We start from the raw sequence: 12,571 nt of genomic DNA, 5'->3' as shown, positions 1-12,571 counted from the left end.
TTAATTAGTCATGCCTACATAATGAAGCCTCCATAAAAACAATAAACAGCAAAGTTCAGAGAGCTTCTGGGTTGGTGAACAAGAATGCCTTTGCATGCCAGGAGGGTGGCATATTCTAAACACCATGGGGACAGAAATTTCTGTGCTCAGGACCCTTCTGGAGCTTGTCATATGTGTCTCTTCATCTGGCTTTTTATTTGTAACCTTTAAAATATCCTTTGTAATAAATTGATGATAGTAAACTATTTACCTGGGTTCTGTAAGCTGTTCTAATAAATTGTCAACCCTAAAGAGGGGATTTGGGGAACCCTCAATTTACAGCCAATCGGTCAGAAGTACTGGAAGTCTGGACATGAGGTTGGTGTCTGAAGTGGAGTTAGTTTTGTTGGACTGAGCCCTTGACTTGTGGGGTCTGCACTGACTCAGTGTTGTTATTATCAGAAGTGCTGTGAATAGAGAATCTATTGGGTCTATATCACAGCTATTTTGTGTGTATCTTTTCCCACTGTTAGATCTTAAATTTCCTAATGTCTTCAAATCATTCTTACAAATTTAGATTCTCATTATAGTTTAATTGAATTCTTTTTTTCTCCACTCAAAGAATGTTTTTCAAACATTTAGCTAACAGTCAATCCTGGTTCTTTCAAACATTTAGCTAAGAGCCAACCTAGTTTTTTGGTCATGCAACCAAAAAAAAAAAAAAATGTGAAAGGAAGGGCATTGCAAACAGAAGAGAAACTTGGAAAATGGCCCACAGAGCATGACAAAGAGTTTGGGGTGGCTGGCACATAGTATTTAAATGAGAGCGTAATGGAAAACTAGTCCAGATATGTGCAATCTGATCATAAAGTTTTACAGATGAGGAGAATGAGACACAGAGATGTTATTTGATCAGCCCCAGCAACAAAGGGATCAGAATGCATCATCTGATTGTCCCCACCATCCAAACCTAGCACTTTTATATAAGCACAGACAATAATGTTAGGCAACCATGCCAGTCTGAGGCGAGTGGCTGGGAAAAGATGAAGATAGCGCTGGAGAGTATCTATGGCAATAATGTCTGGACATCGGGCCACATGATGCTTCTCTTTTTACTTCCACAGAAGCAAGAGCAATAGGAGTCAAACAACCAAGAAGGGTAGGTGCACTGAAGGCAACAGCTTGCACTGCTCTGTGGCATGTCCTTGTGGCCAACTTGACCTCCACTTATGATACACAGACTGTTCTGTGAGCTACACTTTGAAGTAAACACCAAGAATTACCAGCTCTGCCATTCTTTTGGCCTTTGCCTTGAGTTTAAAAGAACTAATATTTTCAATGACACCTGTTAATTACAAATAATAAGCAAAGGTGTTAAGCAGGTAAGTCATTAAAAAATGACACAGAGCCTATAAACATATGAAATTAAGTTCAACCCTCTGCAATAATCAAAGAAAAATTTTTGTGAAAAAATTCTTTTTTCTTATTAGATATCAGATTATCAAGACTAACAACAATAATAACTACTGTTGGCAAGAACATGGGATAATTGATACAGATATAGAATCTGCTAATTGGAGAAAAATTTGGTACAAGCTTTCCACAGAGCAATTTGTCAATATGTTTCACTAGTCATTAAAGGGTGCTTATCCTTTCTGGCAATTCTACTTCAAGGAAATTTATCCTAAGACATTCATCAGAGAGGTGCACAATGCTAGGTTGGAATTCTGTTCATTTCAACATTATGGCTATGAAAACTTAGAAACAACTCACGTATATAATATTAGGGAAGTTGTTACATACCCTGTGGCACAAAGTCACAATGGTAAAAGGATACTGCTGTAGTGCAGCATTCTTAATATAATCCTAAGTGGGACATGCTGGCTGCAAAAAAAAAATATTTGTAGCTTAAAAACATTAAAATAAAAACACATACATGTATAACAGTCATGTTGAGCAATCAAGACTCACAGAATATAATCAGAAAACACCTTTAGTTTTGCCTTGAAATGTCATTGAATAACAACCTGGGCTGTCCCATGACTTTTCTGCCCACTCTCAGGTGATAAGCATCCTTTGGTCACTTGAGGACACAAAACAGCCTCAATTCAATATGATGGCTATATTGTCCAGTCCCTGATGAATTCTAGTGTCTTTCAGAGAGCAGCCATTTCCCCTGGTACAGCCACAGCTTGTGGCAGTGAGAAGCTGGGGACAGTGAGGGAGAGTTTGATCCTACCTTACCCTGTCAGCCTCTCCCCTCCATCCCCTCAGAGATGGCTCTTGACCATTCCAGAGCTGAAATAGAGGGTGGATGGGAGGAGAGGTACATGTTTGGGTGGGGACGGGGTGTCTGTTAGAAAGCTCTTGCTTGCCTGGGATAGTGGTAGCGTGGCTTCACGCTCTCTGAAGCTGGCCTGATGTTTAAATTTTCTTCTTGTGGGATCAGGTGGGGTTTTCACGCTCTGTTCTGCAGCTCTCTTGATGTAGCAATGTGCCCTCCCCTGCTCTCTGCCAACTCCTCCATGTCCCTAGGAATCCAGTGACTCACTCACAGCCTTTCTACTAAAATTTCTTCACCTCCTGAGCCAACTCTCACGGACGTGAATGAAGAGGTTTCTTTCTCCCACCCCAGCCTCTCCTGTGACCCAGGTCTTATCTGTGGGAAACGCATAGAACTGTTTGTGCGTGAGAAACTCTGGAAGTAAGGACTGAGCAATCTCTCTTCCATCTCCCTCTACTTCCCTCATTCTGGGCTGGCTGGCCCCAGTTTCTCAAACTCCTGCTTCTCAGGCACGAGTTGACACCAGTTGTCCTTTCCCCAAAATTCTAAGGGACATACGTTAAGCTCTTTCAGTGGTACTGTTGAAGTCTATCTTTAAAAAAACGACTCTGTGTCTTTGCTCTCCTGAATGTGGGCAAAGGGACTTGTTATGCTACCATGAGATCCACTCTCTTTAACAGATTTTTCGGTACATGGTACAGTATTGTTATCTACAGGCACAGTGTTATACAGCGGACCTCTAGAATTTATCCATTCATGAATCAATGAAGTTTTATACCTTTAATTAGCAACTCCTCATCTCCCCTTCCCCCAGGCCCTGGCAACTGTTATTCTATTCTTTGCTTTTATGAGTTTGACTGTTTTAGAAACCTCATGTAAGTGGAATCATGCATTATCTGTCCTGTGACTGGTTTATTTCATTTGCTTATTTCATAATGTCCTCAAGGTTCATCCATGTTGCATATTGCAGGATTTCTTTCTTTTTTACGGCTGAATAATATTCTATTATATGTATATACCACATTATCTTTTACCAGTTCATTTATGGATGGGCATTTAGATTGTTTCTGCATATTGGCCATTATGAATAATGCTGCAGTGAACATGGGAGTGCTAATATTTTTTTCTAGATTCTGATTTCAATTACTTTGGGTAAATACCCAGAAGTGTGACTGCTAGATCATATGATAATTTTATTTTTTAAATTTTTTGAGGAACCTCCATGCTGTTTTTCATAGTAATGGCACCATTTTGGAGTCCCATCAATAGTGCACAAGGGTTGCCATTTCTCTACATCTTTGCCAACACTTGTCTATTGCTACTACCACCACTATCACTACTACTGCCACTATCTCTACCACCACCACCACCACCACCACCACCACCACTACTACAGTGGCCATCCTAACAGTGTGAGGCGATATCTCAATGTGGTTTTCATTTGCATTTGCTAATGATTGTTGACACTGAGATTCTTTTTATATGCCCATAATTTTACTTGTATGCCTTCTTTGGAGGAATGTCTATTCAAGACATTAGCCCATTTTTAAAATTAGATTATTAGGGGTTTTGCTATTGAGTTTTAGGAGTTCCTTATATATCTTTTCATTCTGTTCATGGGGTTCTCAAGGCAATAATACTGAAGTGGTTTGCTATACCTTTCTCCAGTGGACCATGTTTTGTCAGGATTGGGGGCAGGAGGAGAAGGGGACGACAGAGAATGAGATGGCTGGATGGCATCACCGAATCAATGAACATGAGTTTGAGTGAACTCCGGGAGTTGGGGATGGACAGGGAGACCTGGCATGCTGTGATTCATGGGGTCACAAAGAGTTGGACACGACTGAGCAACTGAACTGAACTGAACTGAACTGAACTACCAGGGACATGACCTTCAGCCAGCAACAATATATCTTAGAAGTTTTAATCCTTTATCAGAAATATAATTTGCACATATTTTCTCCTATTCTGTAGGTTACTTTATCAACCTACTGAGTGTCTCCTTTGCTGTGAAGAAGATTTTTATTTTGATAAAGTCTTTATTGTCTACTTTTGCTTTTTTTGGCTATATTTATATTTTGTTGGCTTTTGGTGCCATACCCATGAAATCATATCACACGTCCTGTTGTCAAAATATATTACAAAGCTACAGTAATTAGAACAGTATGATACTGGTGTAAAGGTATACATATAGACCAGTGGAACAGAACAAAGAGCCCAGAAATAAATGTATGCATATATGTCAAAAAGAGTGTCAAGAATACACAAAGTACAAAGCATAGGTAGTCTGTTCAATAAATGATGTTGGGAAAACTGGATCAGTTCAGTTCAGTCAGTCGCTCAGTCATGTCCAACTCTCCGCGACCCCATGAACCACAGCACGCCAGGCCTCCCTGTCCATCACCAACTCCCAGAGTTCACTCAAACTCATGTCCACAGAGTCGGTGATGCCATCCAGCCATCTCATTCTCGGTCATCCCCTTCTCCTCACGCCCCCAACCTTTCCCAGCATCAGAGTCTTTTCCAGTGGGTCAACTCATCGCATGAGGTGGCCAAAGTATTGCAGTTTCAGCTTTAGCATCAGTCCTTCCAGTGAACACCCAGGATCGATCTCCCTTAGAATGGACTGGTTGGATCTCCTTGTGGTACAAGGGACTCTCAAGAGTCTTCTCCAGCACCACAGTTCAAAAGCATCAATTCTTGGGCGATCAGCTTTCTTCACAGTCTAACTCTCACATCCATACATGACCACGGGGAAAACCATAGCCTTGACTAGAAGGACCTTGGTTGGCAAAGTAATGTCTCTGCTTTTTAATATACTATCAAGGTCGGTCATAACTTTCCTTCCAAGGAGTAAGCGTCTTTTAATTTCCTGGCTGCAGTCAGCATCTGCAGTGATTTTGGAGCCCCAAAAAATAAAGTCTGACACTGTTTCCACTGTTTTCCCATCTATTTCCCATGAAGTGATGGGACCAGATGCCATGATCTTTGTTTTCTGAATGTTGAGCTTCAAGCCAACCTTTTCACTCTCCTCTTTCACTTTCATCAAGAGGCTTTTGTGTTCCTCTTCACTTTCTGCCATAAGGGTAGTGTCATCAGCATATCTGAGATTATTGATATTTCTCCCAGCAATCTTGATTCCAGCTTGTGCTTCTTCCAGCCCAGCATTCCTCATGATGTACTCTGCATATAAGTTAAATAAGCAAGGTGACAATATACAGCCTTACGACGTACTCCTTTTCCTATTTGTAACCAGTCTGTTGTTCCATGTCCAGTTCTGACTGTTGCTTCCTGACCTGCATACAGGTTTCTCAAGAGGCAGGTCAGGTGGTCTGGGATTCCCATCTCTTTCAGAATGTTCCACAGTTTATTGTGATCCACACAGTCAAAGGCTTTGGCATAGTCAATGAAGCAAAAATAGATGCTCTTCTGGAACTCTCTTGCTTTCTCCATGATCCAGCGGATGTTGGCAATTTGATCTCTGGTGCCTCTGCCTTTTCTAAAACCTGCTTGAACATCTGGGAGTTCACGGTTTACATACTGCTGAAGGCTGGCTTGGAGAATTTTGAGCATGACTTTACTAGCGTGTGAGATGAGTGCAATTGTGCGGTAGTTTGAGCATTCTTTGGCATTGCCTTTCTTTGGGATTGGAATGAAGACTGCCCTTTTTCAGTCCTGTGGCCACTGCTGAGTTTTCCAAATTTGCTTGCATATTGAGTGCAGCACTTTCACAGCATCATCTTTCAAGATTTGAAATAGCTCAACTGGAATTCCATCACCACCACTAGCTTTGTTCGTATTGATGCTTTCTAAGGCCCACTTGACTTCACATTCCAAGATGTCTGGCTCTAGGTCAGTGATCATGTTATCGTGACTATCTTGGTCGTGAAGATCTTTTTTGTACAGTTCTTCTGTGTATTCTTGCCACCTCTTTTTAATATCCTCTGCTTCTGTTAGGTCCATACCATTTCTGTCCTTTATCGAGCCCATCTTTGCATGAAATGTTCCCTTGGTATCTCTAATTTTCTTGAAGAGATCTCTTGTTTTTCCTGTTCTGTTGTTTTCCTCTATTTCTTTGCATTGATCACTGAGGAAGGCTTTCTTATCTCTCCTTGCTATTCTTTGGAACTCTGCATTCAGATGCTTATATCTTTCCTTTTCTCCTTTGAAAACTGGATACCCACATACAAAAGAATGAAACTGAACCCTTGCCTTACTGCATACACAAAAATCAACTCAAAATCAACTCAAATGGCTTTCACATAAGACTGGAAACTATAAAAGTAGAAGAAAACATAAGATAAAGTCTTTGGCTTTTTTTTTTTTTTTGCTTTGTTATTATAAATTCTACCAAGCAAATTCTCCTTACTAGTCTTCTCACAATTCACTTGGGTATGTGGAATCTGTAGCTTTCATGGCTCAGCTAAAACTAAGACAGGCCAAGTCCCAGTGTAACATCCTATTACCCCTGTTTTAAAATGCTCAGTGGACATATGCACACACCACAGTATCTCTGGTTGTGGAAACTGAGTGACTTTTCCCCCCGCCCCAAGATTTTGCAATTTTCAATTCTTCTGAACTGAGTGTAATTTCACTTTAGTAATTAGAAAAAAACTGAACTTAAAAATTATATAATAGCAAATCAAATCAGTTTTGTTGACATTTGAAATTTCCTGCCCCCACCCTTGTAAACAGTTTCCTACATGTTGCTATGGCTGGCTGTTTTCATTATACTCTTTCAGATGACAAGGAGCTTGCTCTAATTTATCTTAAGTGATGAGTAACACTCTATTGTAAGTCTGCAGTGGGGAAGTAAGGAAAAAAACTGGCTCACCCTGTACAACCAGTCCTTGGGAATGGACACAGTGATTTCAACATAGCAACATTCTGGTGCCAATCCACCAAGCTGAAAAGCTACCAGAGTTGTGGCTGAGCTCCTTTGCTCTGCTTTTCCCTGATCACATCCGTGGCCACAACTTATTTTCTTCTTGCCACTTTCCTTTCTGCTGCATGCTGCTGCTGCTGCTAAGTCACTTCAGTCGTGTCCGACTCTGTGTGACCCCACAGACGGAAGCCCACCAGGCTCCCCCGTCCCTGGGATTCTCCAGGCAAGAACACTGGAGTGGGTTGCCATTTCCTTCTCCAATGTGTGAAAGTGAAAAGTGAAAGTGAAGTCGCTCAGTCGTGTCCGACCCTTAGCGACCCCATGGACTGCAGCCTACCAGGCTCCTCCATCCATGGGATTTTCTAGGCAAGAGTACTGGAGTGGCTTGCCATTGCCTTCTCCGTTTCTGGCGTCTGCCTATTCCCGATTCTGTTGCCTCATGGCTTCTACTCATGGTATTGCTTAACACCTTCTCACTGTGTATCTCAGTCTTTGTGTCACTTTAGTTCGTTTTACTTGTAATAATGATTTCAAGACATATCAAGAAGAAGGATGTGATTAATCACTTTCCAAAATAGAGCACATCAGTTAGACAGCATTCTTGCTAATGATTAGCTTTGGGGTCAAGCATAAATCCCTGGTTTAGTTGATTAGGGCCAGGAATGTGAAGAATTTTGAATCACATGACCCAAAGCACAGCAACTACCCATGACTATTTTGTTATAAGTGGAACAAGCTCCCAACACATCATGGACTGCCAGTATGCTAGAAGAGCAATCTATGTTTCTCAGACATATCTACCACCATGTTTAATTCATTGCCTCTATGGCTTGAGTCCTATTTTTGGATATCAGTAAAACGTCCATTCCACAATTTACAAAGCAAAACAAGAGGAAGGAAACCAGATATCTAGATTTCTTTTTCTATGCTATACGTTATTTCATCATATCCTACCTAAAAGAAAACAAGCATTTTTGCAAAGTCAAAGTGATTTAAAACCAAACAGAGAATAACTTTTAAAATCTAAAGCAATTGGTAATAAAGAATAGGCCATACCCATCTACAATACCAAGTAAAAAGTTCTTTTCATTTCTACTTTTCTTCTGTAAAATACATCTGGCATTACTGCTTCATTACGACTTATATTTCTGTTCATTTTTGACCACTGATTGTTTACAGGTTGAGAACAATTCTGTACCTCTTCTTGATACATGGAGACATATCCATGTAAATTACATAATAGCTTCTGATGGTGGGTTTCCCTGGTGGCTCAGATGGTAAAGAATCCGCCTGCAATGTGGGAGACCTGGGTTCAATCCCTGGGTTGGGAAGATTCCCCTGGGGAAGGGAATGGCTACCCACTCTGGCCTGGAGAAGTCCATGGACAGAGGAGCCTGGCAGGCTGCAGTCCACAGGTTCACAAAGATTTGGACACGACTGAGCAACTTTCACTTCACTTCACTTCACTTCAGCCTCTGATGTACATGTCATTTTTATTGTGGAACAAAGCTTCATTTAGGTCTTTTCTCCAAAGACCATTGAGATTTTATAATAAAGCATTTAATACATTATAAAGAATGATCACAATTTTTTTTGTTATGAGAAAGAAAAAATTTAGACATTAGAATCTGAGTTAAAATGATAGTAAATAATGCATAATAACAGTATTGCCAATAAAATTCCTTTTACCTAAGTGTAAAGTTTCCAAAAATAAGTTACATAATTTGGAGTAGAGACAAATATTTGTACTGCTGGCATTGCTTCATTTCACCCCAGGTACTGATTTTGTTATGGAATATTTCTAGGAGTGCTTCTTAGGAGTATGTTTGGGTAAATAAGTGAAACTAAATCTAAAGGCAAAATAAGATCTTATGAATAATACCATATGAACGCAGACATAACTGATCATATTAATAATAATAATTATCATTAATAATATTCAGCACAAAGATTCAAGGGGAAATTTTCAAAGATTCAAGGGGAAATTTTCAAAGTAAAGCCCTTTGGGATGTGATTCTTCAGTAATTTCTGATGAAATGGAATATTGGTTAGTCAGGTGAGTAGATGGAGGAAAGCCCTTTAAACCCAAGCTGATCATTGTGAGGCAAGTTTGCTAGGGAGGACTTGGAAAAGCAGCAACCCTTTGAGTAAGGGTTACTTCAAACTGTATTACAAATTGTAATCCAAACCAATGAACTTTAACTGATGTCTGTGTCAAACTTTCTTTGAATCTTCCAGTGGGTAATGGTTTGCAAGTCATGGACTTTCTGAAACTTCATTATACCTGATGAGAACCCAGGGGCCATTCATGGTGGTGGCATTTAGGAAGCCTCAAGCATTTTCTTAAAGTTCTGTGTCCCAAAGCAAAAACTGAATAACCATTTGAGAACTATCTTTCTTTCCCCCTTGGCTTACTTATTTGGTCAGTATGTAGGAAGGGGTCTAGGGGAGAGAGTCTCATATAGTAACATTAAATTCTTTAAAGATAAAGCTACTTCCAAAATACTGGATTTGAGTTGATTTTCTAACATCTTTAACCTTTTATGATACAGAGAATGAATTAGTCAAGTATGATAATTGTGGGTATTAATTACAATGAAGGCAATATAGTCTTGTGACCGTTCTGTCTGGACCCAGAATGAAACTATGGGGGCATCATTTTCTTTCGTAGAAAGAAAAAACTGCCTAGACTCCTGCCTAGGCTCCTCTGAGACCGTTTCTCTTTCTGTATGTTTTTCCTGTCAGGACACATTATAAGAATTAGCATTAAATTGTCTGGATATGAGAAAAAACATGCTCTGCATTCTTACACATGAAAATGGAGGAAGGATGCACCAGATTTGCATGCGTACAGTTGTCTTGCTATGTAACTAGCAGTGTAGAGAGTGTGGTCAGAATTTAGGATTAGTTGTTTTCGGGAAGAAGCCATGGATAATATAAGAAACAAATCTAGATGTTGAGATCATATACTTTATCTATTGATCAGAATTTATTGGCACTAACCTGCCTTGCAGTTGTCCTAGTAGCATAACAGCCTTACAAGAGGCATTCATATCTGATTCTGTAGCTCTGAGCAACTTTCCTATACTTGTAAAACCATAACAGTCAACTTGAATTAATTAACAATTTCCTTACAAGTTCCAGTGGAAGATTTCTGAGCATCTGTGTAAAGAGAATAAGGGAGAAGCAAAGGCTATAAACTCTAGTTTTTAATTCTCTTGTATTCCTTTGTTGGGTTAGTCAACAAATACTTCATCATTGTTTGCTGTGTGTTCAGAATATCTGGCACTTTGCTTAGGGAAATGGCGATTCAGCAATAAGACACCCATTGTGGGAAAAAATTTCAGAGAGAAGTGAGCATTGATAATTCAGACTCTGGAAAACAATCCGGAAATAACTATATTCACTCAACACATGTTATCCTAGGTAGTAGGATCTGAGCCTACGAGGAAGCCTAGCTCTTTCACTTACCACTGTATAACCATGGGCAAGATTTTTCATGCAGCCTTAGCATAATAAAATACTAGAAAGCATCCTTGAAAACATCTAGTTCAAATCCCTTGTATAACAGAAGAATAAATTCTGGTCCATAGATAAGAAACAAATCATATTTGTTTGTTCACCAAGGGCTTGCTGAGCCCCTGCTCTATATCAGACATCATTCCAGAAGACAGGACAGGCAAGGTCTTTCCTTTTATGGACTATATCCTCATCAATAAAAAAGTAAATAAATGAAGATGATGATTTCATATGATGATAAATGAGATTAAGGAAGGTAAGCCAATTAATTTGATAGAAAATGATCTTGGAGGGTCATGGAAGGCCTCTCTAAGGTTGTGACATTTTAGCTAAGGCCTAAATGACACAAAGGAACTGCCATGAGACAAAATAGGGAAGAGTATACCACGTGGAAGAAATGGCAAGTGGCTTGCTGGAGAAACAGAAAGAAGGCCAAGTGCTGAGTGGTGGGAAGAGGAGTATGAGAAAATTGAAGAAAAGGCCAAGGGCCAGATACTGTACAGACTTGAAGACCATGGAGTTTGGAATTCTAAGCATGATTGAAAGGTTCTGGAGAGACTGAAGCAGGGAAGTGGAATGCATGATTTAACTAGCATTTTTAAAACATCACTCTGGCTGCTGTGTGGAAGCTGGATGGAGGGTCAGAGTGGAAGCACACAGAGAAATAGGGGGTACCTATGTTTGTCCTAGTGAGTGGTGGTGTTGGCTTGGGCCAAGGAGATGGCCATGGAAATACTGCTAGAAAGACTACAAATTTCAGAAAGGCTTGGAGCTGTCTCTTTTGTGCACTTATGTATCTCAGGCTTCCTGAACAGTGCCTAGAGCATAATATGCACTTTAAAAATATTAGTTGAATCATTGAATGAATAATCACTTTCTGAAGTCAGACTGGAATCAGGTTTAAGAGAACTAAAAATATAGGTTCTTCTCATTTCGTGTATGTTTGCCTTCAGTTCAGTTCAGTTCAGTTCAGTCGCTCAGTCGTGTCCGACTCTTTGTGACCCCATGAATTACAGCACACCAGGCCTCCCTGTCCATCCCCAACTCCCGGAGTTCACTCAAACTCATGTCCATTGAGTCGGTGATGCTATCCAGCCATCTCATTCTCTGTTGTCCCCTTCTCCTCCTGCCCCCAATCCCTCCCAGCATAAGACTCTTTTCCAGTGAGTCAACTCGTCGCATGAGGTGGCCGAAGTATTGGAGTTTCAGCTTTAGCATCAGACCTTCCAATGAACACCCAGGACTAATCTCCTTTAGAATGGACTGGTTGGATCTCCTTGCAGTACAAGGGACTCTCAAGAGTCTTCTCCAGCACCACAGTTCAAAAGCATCAATTCTTGGGCGATCAGCTTTCTTCACAGTCCAACTCTCACATCCATACATGACCACGGGAAAAACCATAGCCTTGACTAGACGGACCTTGGTTGGCAAAGTGATGTCTCTGCTTTTTAATATACTATCAAGGTTGGTCATAACTTTCCTTCCAAGGAGTAAGTGTCTTTTAATTTCCTGGCTGCAGTCAGCATCTGCAGTGATTTTGGAGCCAAAAAAAATAAAGTCTGACACTGTTTCCACTGTTTCCCCATCTATTTCCCATGAAGTGATGGGACCAGATGCCATGATCTTAGTTTTCTGAATGTTGAGCTTCAAGCCAGCTTTTTCACTCTCCTCTTTCACTTTCATCAAGAGGCTTTTGAGTTCCTCTTCACTTTCTGCCATAAGGGTGGTGTCATCTGCATATCTGAGGTTATTGATATTTCTCCCAGCAATCTTGATTCCAGCCTGTGCTTCTTCCAGTCCAGTGTTCCTCATGATGTACTCTGCATAGAAGTTAAATAAGCAGGGTGACCATATACAACCTTGACGTACTCCTTTTCCTATTTGGAACCAGTCTGTTGTTCCAT

At 40.3% G+C, this 12,571-nt stretch overlaps 1 protein-coding gene across 3 annotated transcripts in view; it reads left to right on the top strand.

Moving 5' to 3' along the window:
* The window catches only part of EXPH5 (exophilin 5), a 114,252-nt gene that overhangs the window by 37,286 nt on the left and 64,395 nt on the right, over positions 1-12,571 (top strand). The gene's annotated exons all lie outside the window — the stretch shown is intronic.

Source organism: Moschus berezovskii, chromosome 14 (assembly GCF_049115385.1).
Source record: "Moschus berezovskii isolate FMDL1 chromosome 14, NW_MosBer_1.0, whole genome shotgun sequence".
In the NCBI taxonomy this organism is placed as follows: Eukaryota; Metazoa; Chordata; class Mammalia; order Artiodactyla; family Moschidae; genus Moschus; species Moschus berezovskii.
The sequence above is the reverse complement of the archived record's forward strand: the minus strand, read 5'-3'. Positions and strand labels throughout refer to the sequence as shown.